This window comes from Capricornis sumatraensis, chromosome 2 (genome assembly GCF_032405125.1).
Source record: "Capricornis sumatraensis isolate serow.1 chromosome 2, serow.2, whole genome shotgun sequence".
Classification (NCBI taxonomy): Eukaryota; Metazoa; Chordata; class Mammalia; order Artiodactyla; family Bovidae; genus Capricornis; species Capricornis sumatraensis.
Genome location: NC_091070.1, coordinates 92,030,325 through 92,042,929, shown reverse-complemented (window position 1 = coordinate 92,042,929; position 12,605 = coordinate 92,030,325). Strand labels below are relative to the sequence as shown.

Here is a 12,605-nt window from a genome sequence, read left to right as displayed (position 1 = left end):
TATTAACTCCTGAGGCCACTCCTCTCACCTGAATGCGCGTGGCTCTAACGAGCATACCAAAGACACTGAGAACTCAGCTCGCATAGAATCCCACTCAGACCCAAGGCTGATGACTGGGTGGCACAAAGAGGACAAATTCAAATACCACTGCTAACACTTTAAAATGGAACCAAGGTTGAAACCACAGTCACATAAGGTCGGAACTAGCCAGGTTAATCACTTAATAAAATAAAAATACCAATGTTCTCAAGAGGACTTAAAACAGGTTCTTTGTATAATACATATAAAGGTGTGGAATTCAATCTGAAATTACTTGGCATGTGAAAAAATACAAAAGCTCACATGGGAAAATACAATTAAAGACGCCAATGACAAGATGATACAAATGTTGGAATTGTCTGACATGACTTCAAACAGCTGTTATAGAACTGCTCAAACGGCAACGGTGACACTCTTGAAACAAATATTAAAACGGAAAGTAAGGGATCAGCAAGGGCTTCCCAGGTGGCCCAGTGTAGAGACTCCACCTGCCAACAATGCAGGAGAGGATCCATGAGTTGGGAAGATCCCCTGAAGAATGAAATGGCAACCCAAAGCCTGACAGGGTACACCCCATGGGGTCACAAAACAGTCAAACACTACTTAGCAACTAAACAACAACAGAAGTATCAATATATAAAATGGAAGAACCAAATGAAAATTGCAGAATTAAAAAAACAGTAATCAAAATTTAAAACTCATTGGATGAACTGAAAAGCAGAAGAGAGAAAAAAGTCAGTGAACTTGAATGCATAAAATCAATAAACCAAAATTTGGAGGTTTTAAAAGATCATTAAAATATCAATCCCAAAGAAGGGCAATGCCAAAGAATGTTCAAACTATCCACAGGTGGATTCATTTCACATGCTAGCAAGGTAATGCTCAAAATCCCTCAAGCTAGGCTTCAACTATACATGAACCGAGAAATTCTGGATGTATAAGCTGGATTTAGAAAAGGCAGAGGAACCAGAGATCAAATTGTCAACATTTGTTTCATCATAGAAAAAGCAAGGGAATTCCAGAAAACATCTACTTCTGTTTCATTGACTATGCTAAAGCCTTTGGCTGTGTGGATCCTAACAAAATGTGGAAAACAAAGAGACAGGAATAGCAGACTATCCTACCCATCTCCTGAGAAACCTGTATGTAGATCAAGAAGCAACAGTTAAAACCTTACATGGAACAACTGACGGCTTCAAAATTGAGAAGGGAGTACAAGGCTGTTCAGTTCCGTTCAGTTCAGTCGCTCGGTCTTGTCCAACTCTTTGTGACCCCATGAATCACAGCACGCCAGGCCTCCCTGTCCAAAACCAACTCCCAGAGTTCACTCAGACTCACATCCATCGAGTCAGTGATGCCATCCAGCCATCTCATCCCCTGTCGTCCCCTTCTCCTCCTGCCCCCAATCCCTCCCAGCATCAGAGTCTTTTCCAATGAGTCAACTCTTCACATGAGGTGGCCAAAGTACTGGAGTTTCAGCTTCAGCATCATTCCTTCCAAAGAAATCCCAGGGTTGATCTCCTTTAGAATGGACTGGTTGGATCTCCTTGCAGTCCAAGGGACTCTCAAGAGTCTTCCCCAACACCACAGTTCAAAAGCATCAATTCTTCGGCGCTCAGCTTTCTTCACAGTCCAACTCTCACATCCATACACGACTACTGGAAAAACCATAGCCTTGACTAGACAGACCTTTGTTTGCCAAGTAAGGTCTCTGCTTTTAAATATGCTATCTAGGTTGGTCATAACTTTCCTTCCAAGGAGTAAGCGTCTTTTAATTTCATGGCTGCAGTCACCACCTGCAGTGATTCTGGAGCCCCCCAAAAATAAAGTCTGACACTGTTTCCACTGTTTCCCCATCTATTTCCCATGAAATGATGGGACCAGATGCCATGATCTTAGTTTTCTGAATGTTGAGCTTTAAGCCAACTTTTTCACTGTCCTCTTTTACTTTCATCAAGAGGCTTTTTAGTTCCTCTTCACTTTCTGCCATAAGGGTGGTATCATCTGCATATCTGAGGTTATTGATATTTCTCCCAGCAATCTTGATTCCAGCTTGTGTTTCCTCCAGTCCAGCATTTCTCATGATGTACCTGTATATAAGTTACATAAGCAGGGTGACAATATACAGCCTTGACATACTCCTTTTCTTATTTGGAACCAGTCTGTTGTTCCATGTCCAGTTCTAACTGTTGCTTCCTGACCTGCATACAGGTTTCTCAAGAGGCAGGTCAGGTGGTCTGGTATTCCCATCTCTTGAAGAATTTTCCAGTTTATTGTGATCCACACAGTCAAAGGCTTTGGCATAGTCAATAAAGCAGAAATAAATGTTTTTCTGGAACTCTCTTGCTTTTTCCATGATCCAGTGGATGTTGGCAATTTGATCTCTGGTTTCTCTGCCTTTTCTAAAACCAACTTGAACATCTGCAAGTTCTTGGTTCACGTATTGCTGAAGCCTGGCTTGGAGAATTTTGAGCATTACTTTACTAGCATGTGAGATGAGTGCAATTGTGCAGTAGTTTGAGCATTCTTTGGCATTGCCTTTCTTTGGGACTGAAATGAAAACTGACCTTTTCCAGTCCTGTGGCCACTGCTGAATTTTCCAAATTTGCTGACATAGTGAGTGCAGCACTTCCACAGCATCATCTTTCAGGATTTGAAATAACTCCACTGGAATTCCATCACCTCCACTAACCTTGTTCGTAGCGATGCTTTCTAAGGCCCAGTTGACTTCACTTTCCAGGATGTCTGGCCCTAGGTGAGTGATCACACCATCGTGATGATCTTGGTCATGAAGATCTTTTTTGTACAGTTCTTCTGTGTATTCTTGCCACCTCTTCTTAATATCTTCTGCTTCTGTTAGGTCCACACCATTTCTGTCCTTTATCGAGCCCATCTTTGCATGAAATGTTCCCTTGGTATCTCTAATTTTCTTGAAGAGATCTCTAGTCTTTCCCATTCTGTTCTTTTCCTCTATTTCTTTGCACTGATCACTGAGGAAGGCTTTCTTATCTCCTCTTGCTCTTCTTTGGAACTCTGCATTCAGATGCTTATATCTTTCCTTTTCTCCTTTGCTTTTCGCTTCTCTTCTTTTCACAGATATAAGGCTGTAAGGCCTCCCCAGACAGCCATTTCGGTTTTTTGCATTTCTTTTCCATGGGGATGGTCTTGATCCCTGTCTCCTGTACAATGTCATGAACCTCTGTCCATAGTTCATCAGGCACTCTATCAGATCTAGCCCCTTAAATCTATTTCTCACTTCCACTGTATACTGATAAGGGATTTGATTTAGGTCATACCTGGATGGCCTAGTGGTTTTCCCTACTTTCTTCAATTTAAGTCTGAATTTGGCAATAAGGAGTTCATGATCTGAGCCACAGTCAGCTCCCAGTCTTATTTTTGCTGACTGTATAGAGCTTCTCCATCTTCGGCTGCAAAGAATATAATCAATCTGATTTCGGTGTTGACCATCTGGTGATGTCCATGTGTAGAGTCTTCTCTTGTGTTGTTGGAAGAGGGTGTTTGCTATGACCAGTGTGTTCTCTTGGCAAAACTCTATTAGCCTTTGCCCTGCTTCATTCCGCATTCCAAGGCCAAATTTGCCTGTTACTCCAGGTGTTTCTTGACTTCTTACTTTTGCATTCCAGTCCCCTATAATGAAAAGGACATCTTTTTTTTTGGTGTTAGTTCTAAAAGGTCTTGTAGGTCTTCATAGAACCATTCAACTTCAGCTTCTTCAGAGTTACTGGTTGGGGCATAGGCTTGGATTTCGGTGATATTGAATGGTTTGCCTTGGAAACGAACAGAGATCATTCTGTCATTTTTGAGATTGCATCCAAGTACTGCATTTCAGACTCTTTTGTTGACCATGATGGCTACTCCATTTCTTCTGAGGGATTCCTGCCCACAGTAGTAGATATAAAGGTCATCTGAGTTAAATTCACCCATTCCAGTCCATTTTAGATCGCTGATTCCTAGAATGTCGGCGTTCACTCTTGCCATCTCCTGTTTGACCACTTCCAATTTGCCTTGATTCATGGACCTGACATTCCAGGTTCCTATGCAATATTGCTCTTTACAGCATCGGACTTTGTTTCTATCACCAGTCACATCCACAGCTGGGTATTGTTTCTGCTTTGGCTCCATCCCTTCATTCTTTTTGGAGTTATTTCTCCAATGAAGTAGCCAATATTGCTACAGTATATTACCTAAAAAGCTCAGTGTTCAAGAAAAAAGTTGTGGCACATGCAAAGAAATAGGAAAGTGTGTCCTATACATGGGGAAAAAAAGCAAGTAAAAGAAACTATCTGTGAAGGAGTCCAGCTATAGGATCTAACAAAGAGTACAGGCAGCCTTTATAAGTACGATGAAAGAAATAAAGATATAATTCTTAAAGAAGTAAAAGATACTGTGATGACATTGTCTCATTAGAGAATACCAATGAAGAGATATACTTTCTAAAAAAGAGTCAAAAGTGTACAAATGTTGCCTTTTCTCTACACTATCCAGCATTTATTATTTGTAGACTTTTTGATGACAACCATTCAGACTGGTGTGCACCTTACTGTAGTTTTAATTTGCATTGGTCAAATTATTTAATTTATATGCAGAGTACATCATGAGAAACACTGGGCTGGAAGAAGCACAAGCTGCAAACAAGGTTGCTGGGAGAAATATCAATAACCTCAGATATGCAGATGACACCACCCTTATGGCAGAAAGTCAAGAGGAACTAAAAAGCCTCTTGATGAAAGTGAAAGAGGAGAGTGAAAAAGTTGGCTTAAAGCTCCACATTCAGAAAACTAAGATCATGGCATCTGGTCCCATCACTTCATGAGAAACAGATGGGTAAACAGTGGAAACAGTGTCAGACTTTATTTTTTTGGCCTCCAAAATCACTGCAGATGGTGACTGCAGCCATGAAATTAAAAGACAATTACTCCTTGGAAGGAAAGTTATGACCAATCTAGATAGAATATTGAAAAGCAGAGATACTTTGCCAACAAAGGTCCGTCCAGTCAAGGCTATGGTTTTTCCAGTAGTCGTGTATGGATGTGAGAGTTGGACTGTGAAGAAAGCTGAGCGCCGAAGAATTGATGCTTTTGAACTGTGGTGTTGGAGAAGACTCTTGAGGGTCCCTTGGACTGCAAGGAGATCCAACCAGTCCATTCTAAAGGAGATCAACCCTGGGTGTTCTTTGGAAGGACTGATGCTAAAGCTGAAACTCCAACACTTTGTCCACCTCATGCGAAGAGTTGACTCATTGGAAAAGACCCTGATGCTGGGAGGGATTGGGGGCAAGTGGAGAAGGCGATGACAGAGGATGAAATGGCTGGATGGCATCACCAACTTGATGAGTTTGAGTGAACTCCGGGAGTTGGTGATGGACAGGGAGGCCTGGCATGCTGCAATTCATGGGGTCGCAAAGAGTCGGACACGACTGAGCGAGTGAACTGAACTGAATCATTAGTGATGTTGAGCATCTAGAAGGGTAAGTACCGAGGAACTGATGCTTTTCAATTGTGCTGAAGAAGACTCCTGAGAGTCCCTTGGACTGCATGGATATCAAACCAATCAATCCTAAAGGAAATCAACCCTGAATATTCCTTGGAAGGAGTGATGTGGAAGCTGAAGCTCCAATCCTTTGGCCACGTGATATGAAGAGCCAACTCATTGGAAAAGACTCTGATGCTGGGAAAGATTGAGGGCAAAAGGAGAAGGGAGTGGCAGAGGATGAGATGGTTAGGCAGCATCACTGACTCAATGAGCATGAGTTTGAGCAAACTCTGGGAGATAGATTGGGACAGGGAAGCCTGGTGTTGCAGTCAGACTGGACTTCACAGCTGGAAAACAACAATAATGCCTTCTTTGGAGAAACGTCTACTTGGGTATTCTGCATATGTTTTGATTGGGCTATATATTTATTTCTGATATTGAGTTGTAAGAGCTATTTTTTATTTTGGATATTTATACCTTGTCAGTTGCATCATTTGCAAATATTTTCTCCCATAGGTTGTCCTTTCAGTTTTGTTCATGTTTCCTTTGCTGTGAAAAAGCTTATACCTTTTGATTAGATCCCATTTATTTATTTTTACTTTTAATAATATTAACTTATTTATTTGGCTGCACCAAGTCTTAGTTGCAGCATCTGGGATCTAGTTCCCTGACCAGGAATCAAACACTGGCCTGCTGGATTGGGAGCATGGAGTCTTAGCCACTGGACCACCAGGGAAGGAAATTTAAATGCAAATCAAGGCATGTGATACCTCAGCTTTGCTCTTTATTTCAGGGTTACTTTGGCTATTCAGAGTCTTTTGTGGTTCCATATACATTTTATAATTTTTTATTCTATTTCCGTGAAAAAGGTCTTTAGGATTTTATAGGAATTGCATTGAATCTATAGATTGCTTTAGGTAATGTGGACACTTTTTAACAATGTTAATTCTTCCAAACCATGAGCACAGAATGCCATTCCATTTATTTCTGTCTTCAGTTTCTTTTAATGGTGTCTTATAGTTTTCAGTATATTGGTCTTTCACCTCTTTGGGTAAATTTTATCACTAGGTATTTTATTCTTTTTGTTATGATGTAAATAGAATTGTTTCTTAATTTCTCTTTCTACTAACTCATTGTTAAGTATAGAGAAACAACAGATTTTTGTGTATTGATTGTTTCCTACAGCTTGACTGTATTCATTTACCATTTCTAATAATTTTTGGTGGCGTTTTTAGGGTTTTCATGTTGTCTGTGAGTATTGACGGTTTTATTTTTCTTTCCAATCTGGATGTCTTTTATTTTTTCCTTACCTAATTGCTCTGGCTAGGACTTTGTAATACTGTTGAGAGTTTTTATCATGAAAGAATGGTGAATTATGTCAAGTGCTTTTCTGCATCTATTGAGATGATTGTATGATTTTTATCATTCAATTAATGTGGCATATCACATGTATTGATTTATGAATGCTGAACCATTCTTAGAAAAACTCCCACTTGATCATGGTGTGTGTTTCTTTCATTGTGCTGCTGAGTTTGGTTTGCTAATCCTTTGATGAGAACTTTTACATCTGCGGTGCTCAGGGATGCAGGCCTGCAGTTTTCTTGCAATGACTGCATCTGGCTTTGGTGTCAGGGTAATTCTGGCCTCATCAAGTGAGTTAGGGAATTTTCTCTTGTCTTTAGCTTTTTGGAAGAGTTTGAAAATGGTGGTTATCAATTCTTTCCTTTTTTTCTTTCTTTTGACTGTGTTGGATTCGAGTTGTAGCACCCAGGATCTTCGTCGTGGTGCTTAACGCTTCTCTCTGGTTTTGTCAGACGGACTGAAGAGTGCATGGGCACTCTAGCTGAAGTGCACAGGCTCAGTAGTTACCAGCAGCATGGGGGACCTTAGTGCCCTGACCAGGGTCAAACCTGGATCTCCTGCATTGGAAGGCAGATTCTTAACCACTAGACCCCCAGGGAAGTTCCACTATCAATTCTTCTTTGACCCTGGTAGGATTTGGTTCTGGGCTTTTCTTTGTTGGGAAGTTTTTGATGACTAATTCTCTTTACTCATTAAACTGTTCATATTTTCTGTTTCTTCATGATTCAGTCTTGGTAGGTTGTATATTTCTAGGACATTTCCTTTTTATTCCAGATTATCCAATTTGTTGTTGTTGTTCAGTTGCCAAGTTGTGTTTGACTCTTTGCGACCCCACAGACTGCAGCACGCCAGGCCTCTCTGTCCCTCACCATCTGCCCGAGTTTGCCCAAGTTTATGTTCATTGAGTCGGTGATGCCATTTAGCCATCTCATCCTTCCTCTGCCGCCCTCTTCTCCTTCTGCCTTCAGTCTTTCCCAGCATCAGAGTCTTTTCCAATGAGTCAGCTGTTTGCATCAGATGGCCAAAGTATTGGAGCTTCAGCATCAGTCCTTCCAGTGAGTATTCAGGGTTGATTTCCTTTAGGATGGACTGGTTTGATTTCCTTGCTGTCCAGGGTACTCTCAAGAATCTTCTCCAGAACCACAGTTCAAAGGTGTCAATTCTTTAGCATTCTGCCTCCTTTATGGTCCAACTCTCACATCCGTATATGACTACTGGAAAGTTTATAGCTTTGACTCTACAGACCTTTTGTCAGCAAAATGATGTCTTTGCTTTTTAATACGTGTCTAGGTTTGTCATAGCTTTCCTTCCAAAAAGCAACCATCTTTTAATTTCATGACTGTAGTCACCATCCACAGTGATTTTGGAGCCCAAGAAGAGGAAATCTGTTACTGCTTCCACTTTTTCCCCTCTATTTGCAATGAAGTGATGGGACTGGATGCCATGATCTTAGTTTTTAAGCAGGCTTTTTCACTCTCCTCTTTCACCCTCATAAAGAGGCTCTTTAGTTTCTCTTTGTTTTCTGCCATTAGAGTGGTAGCATCTGCCTATCTGAGGTTGTTGATATTTCTCCTGGAAGTCTTGATTCCAGCTTGTAACTCATCTAGCCTGGCATTTTGCATGATGTACTCTGCGTAAGTTAAATAATGGGGAAACAGTGGAAACAGTGGCAGATTTTATTTTGGGGGGCTCTAAAATCACTGCAGATGGTGATTGCAGCCATGAAATTAAAAGACGCTTACTCCTTGGAAGGAAAGTTATGACCAACCTAGATAGCATATTCAAAAGCAGAGACATTACTTAGCCAACAAAGGTCCATCTAGTGTGAGAGTTGGACTGTGAAGAAAGCTGAGTGCAGAAGAATTGATGTTTTTGAATGGTGGTGCTGGAGAAGACTCTTGAGAGTCCCTTGGACTGCAAGGAGATCCAACCAGTCCATTCTAAAGGAGATCAGTCCCGGGTGTTCTCTGGAGGGAATGATGCCAAAGCTGAAACTCCAGTACTTTGGCCACCTCAAGCGAAGAGCTGACTCATTGGAAAAGACTCTGATGCTGGGAGGGATTGGGGGCAGGAGGAGAAGGGGACGACAGGGGATGAGATGGCTGGATGGCATCACTGACTCGATAGACGTGAGTTTGAGTGAACTTCGAGAGTTGTTGATGGACAAGGAGGCCTGGTGTGCTGCGATTCATGGGGTCTCAAACAGTCGGACACGACTGAGTGACTGAACTGAACTGATATCCCTTCCTCTCTGAAGGTTTGTTTTTGTTTGGTTGTGTATTGATTTGGCTAAACTAAATGGGTTTCGTGGCTTGGCCAAACTAAAGTACTAAACTAAGAGAGTAGTATCTAAATTGACAAACCAGTGACTATACCCTTGCTACACACACACACACACCCCAGTACAGACACTCTTCTCTTGCTCATCAGAGGGCACAGCCTTCCAGATGGGAGTCACCATGGAAGGACTGGCTTTAGAACGACTCTCTCTGCCTCATTCCCTAATCTTTAATCTTTCTTCCCCATTTTTGCTATTATACCCAGCTATCAGTCTTCACTAATTGTTGGCTAATTGTTGCCGACAATGCTCTGGGGTAGAAACTGCTCCAAAATGTGATCCAATAAAATTCAGGAATGGATACTTTTTGAGCCCAGTGTTCACAGTTTAGTTTGTTCTTTTCTCAGAGGGCTCCTCTTCTTTTTTGGAGAGGCCACATCTTGGGGCATACAGGATCTTTGTTCCCCAACCAGGGGTCAAGCTTGCATCCCCTACAGTGGAAGCACAGAGTCTTCACCACTGGACCACCACGGAAGTCCCAGAAGGGCTCTTCTTAACTGACCCTTCCCTTGGTTCTTTTTCCTGAACTAACTGGCCTATGATTTACTTTGCTGCTCTCAATATAATTTTGTAATTGAACAAATCTATAAGATAGCAATTCCATTTTATTCCTGGAGACCTCCCTCCTCAAGACATCTGATTTCCTACTCCAACCTGAACTGATTGCTAAGGCCTGATGCATAGGTGTACAGCACAGGATAGCTGGGGTATCCTGTGCCATCTACCTGGGAATTCCCTTTGTTTCAGAGATCCCCAAAATTCTACTCCCACATATATACCGAGAGAAATGAGAACATGTCCACACAGAAACTTGTAACATGCACGCTTATAGCAGCCTTATTCATAACAGCCCAAAGGAGGAAACAACTTAAATATCCATCAATGGACAAATGGACAAACAAAATGTGATATATACATGAAAATAAAATATTCAGCCATAAAAGGAAATTAAGTACGGATACATGCTGCAACATGGGTGATCCTTGAAAACAGTATGCTAAGTGAAAGAAGCTAGTCACAGGAAACTACTACCATATGATTTCATTCATATGAAAGTCCAGACTAGGGACATTTATAGACACAGAAATTTGGGTAGTGATTACTTAGGGCTGGGGGAAAGGGGTCAGAGCAATGGTAACTAAAGGATACAAGGTTTATTCTTCAAATGATAAAAACGTTGTACAACTGACTGTGGTAACAGTTGCACGTATCTGTAAAGATATTAAAAACATCGAACTGTATACTTTAAATGGGTTAACTGTATGTGATTTATCATGTTTGGGAACACATGTAAGAATTAAAGATTTTAAAATTTAAAAAAAAATAAAAAGAAAAAAAAGAAAAAATAAATAAATAAAATAAAACTATTTTAAAATTCCAGTCATTAAGCCATTTATTGGCAACCTGAAGCTGTCACTGAATTTTGCTCCTCTGCCAACATATGAAAGTGAGTCTTTACTAGAACCTCTTGAGAAACTTCCTCTTCATGTCTTGTTGCCCGAGACTGGGTCTCCTCTCCCTTTCTAACCCAGACACTAGTATGGAACTGGCATCCCCAGACTGGATCACGATTTACCCCACGGGAAGTGGGTCAATTCCTAAATTAAGGTTCTGCCAACAACAGTGAAGAAGAGAACAGCTGTGGCATAGGACATCAATAATGTTTGCCACACACTTAATTTTAGCATTTTCAGGTTTGAATCCCTTTCCACTACCCTAATTGTTCCTCATAACCACTTACAAAGTTGGTAAAAGAAATAGCTTCATTTTATAAATAATAAACCTGAGTCTCAAAGATGTTAATCATGGTTATTTACACTGTCTGTTAAATGATGGAGCCAAGATTCAAAGCCAGGTTTTTGTGACTCAAGACTTTAAATTAGAATTTTAAAAACCACACCCCTACTAATTAGGATAAAGTATTACTTATAACTTTTAGACCTTCCCATTGAAAGATCCTTTAAATCACAAGACTTATTTAAAGCTCTCTCCTACTTTCCCCTCCAACAAACACAACCAGTTCATTTTCTCCAGCTGACCTCTTTTCAACACATGCAATTGCACCAATATATCCTGTGCTCCCATTTGAACAAGGAATCGTCCAGCTAAAGACTTTGCATTTCCACTAAAGAGTCTGTTGTATACTTCAAGGAATTCAGTAGAATGCAGCAGAATTTTAAATTGAGTTCTCAGTCTCTGTCTCTAATGGCTTTTCCTTCATAATTATAGTATTTGTAAGGAGTGCATTGATGATGACAGAAACCCACTGTAACATATTCCATTGTCTGCATTAGCTTCAGATTCTTATTTAATGCCTTATTAATCAACCACAGTCATTCAATAGTGTATCATATTAAATCCCTGAACAACACAAGCAAAGAATTTTTATCTTCTCTCCATGTAAACCATCGAGCAATCTTTTAACAATATGAATCTGTTCAAATATCCATCCACAGTTTGATTACATCTGCAGTTCTATTAGCAAACGTCAGCTTAGGTTAGTTCACTGTAAGTAGCTAGAAAGTTGCAAGAATAGATGACCTTTATTGCTTTATTGTTACTATTACTGTAACTGTTTGGAATTCTAGTACATAACACTCTGAGATATTAAATCTCCATTTAGGTCACCAAGAAGCATTACTTAAGTTTGACTGCTTACCCACAGTGAGTGAGTGAAGTCGCTCAGTCATGTCCGACTCTTTGCGACCCCATGGACTGTAGCCTACCAGGCTTCTCCATCCATGGGATTCTCCAGGCAAGAATACTGGAGTGGGTTACCATTTCCTTCTCCAGGGGATCTTCCCGACCCAGGGATCGAACCCGGGTCTCCTGCATTGGAGGCAGACGCTTTAACCTCTGAGCCACTAGGGAAGCCCTCTTACCCAGAAATCACCCTAATTATTAATACTGCAGATGAGCACATTTAAGACACTTCATAAATCAGTAATAAATAATGTGTATTATATTTATTTTACCACCTATTCCATTTTCACCATCCTTAGGGGTTTAAGCAGTTAGTCAATAAACAAATACAATATTCCATTGTGCACACACACCCAGTAATTACTGGTAAAGAACAACAGTATTATGCCTTTAGGGGGGAAAACTAAAATGAATTTATAATTTCGCTAGCTTACTTGTTTATCTAGAACAGTGATTCCCAACTTTGCTGTACATCAAAATTACCTGAAAGAGTTTTTCAAATATGTTGACGCCGATATTCCACCCAGAATCTGATGTAACTAGCCTAGGGAGCAAATTGGGTATCGGATTTTTAAAACATTTCCCAGATGACTGTAACACAAACCCAAAGTTAAGAAAAGCCAGGGTTTTAACTGTGTGTATTTCTGCTTGGCTGTGTGAGTATGCATGT

The 12,605-nt window shown here is 40.6% G+C and overlaps 1 non-coding gene across 1 annotated transcript; it reads right to left on the bottom strand.

Moving 5' to 3' along the window:
- Positions 1-12,031: 12,031 nt before the first annotated feature.
- On the bottom strand, positions 12,032-12,103 carry TRNAW-CCA (transfer RNA tryptophan (anticodon CCA)). Its single transcript has one exon. It is a non-coding gene; the product is annotated as a tRNA-Trp (tRNA).
- Between the last annotated feature and the right edge of the window lie 502 nt (positions 12,104-12,605).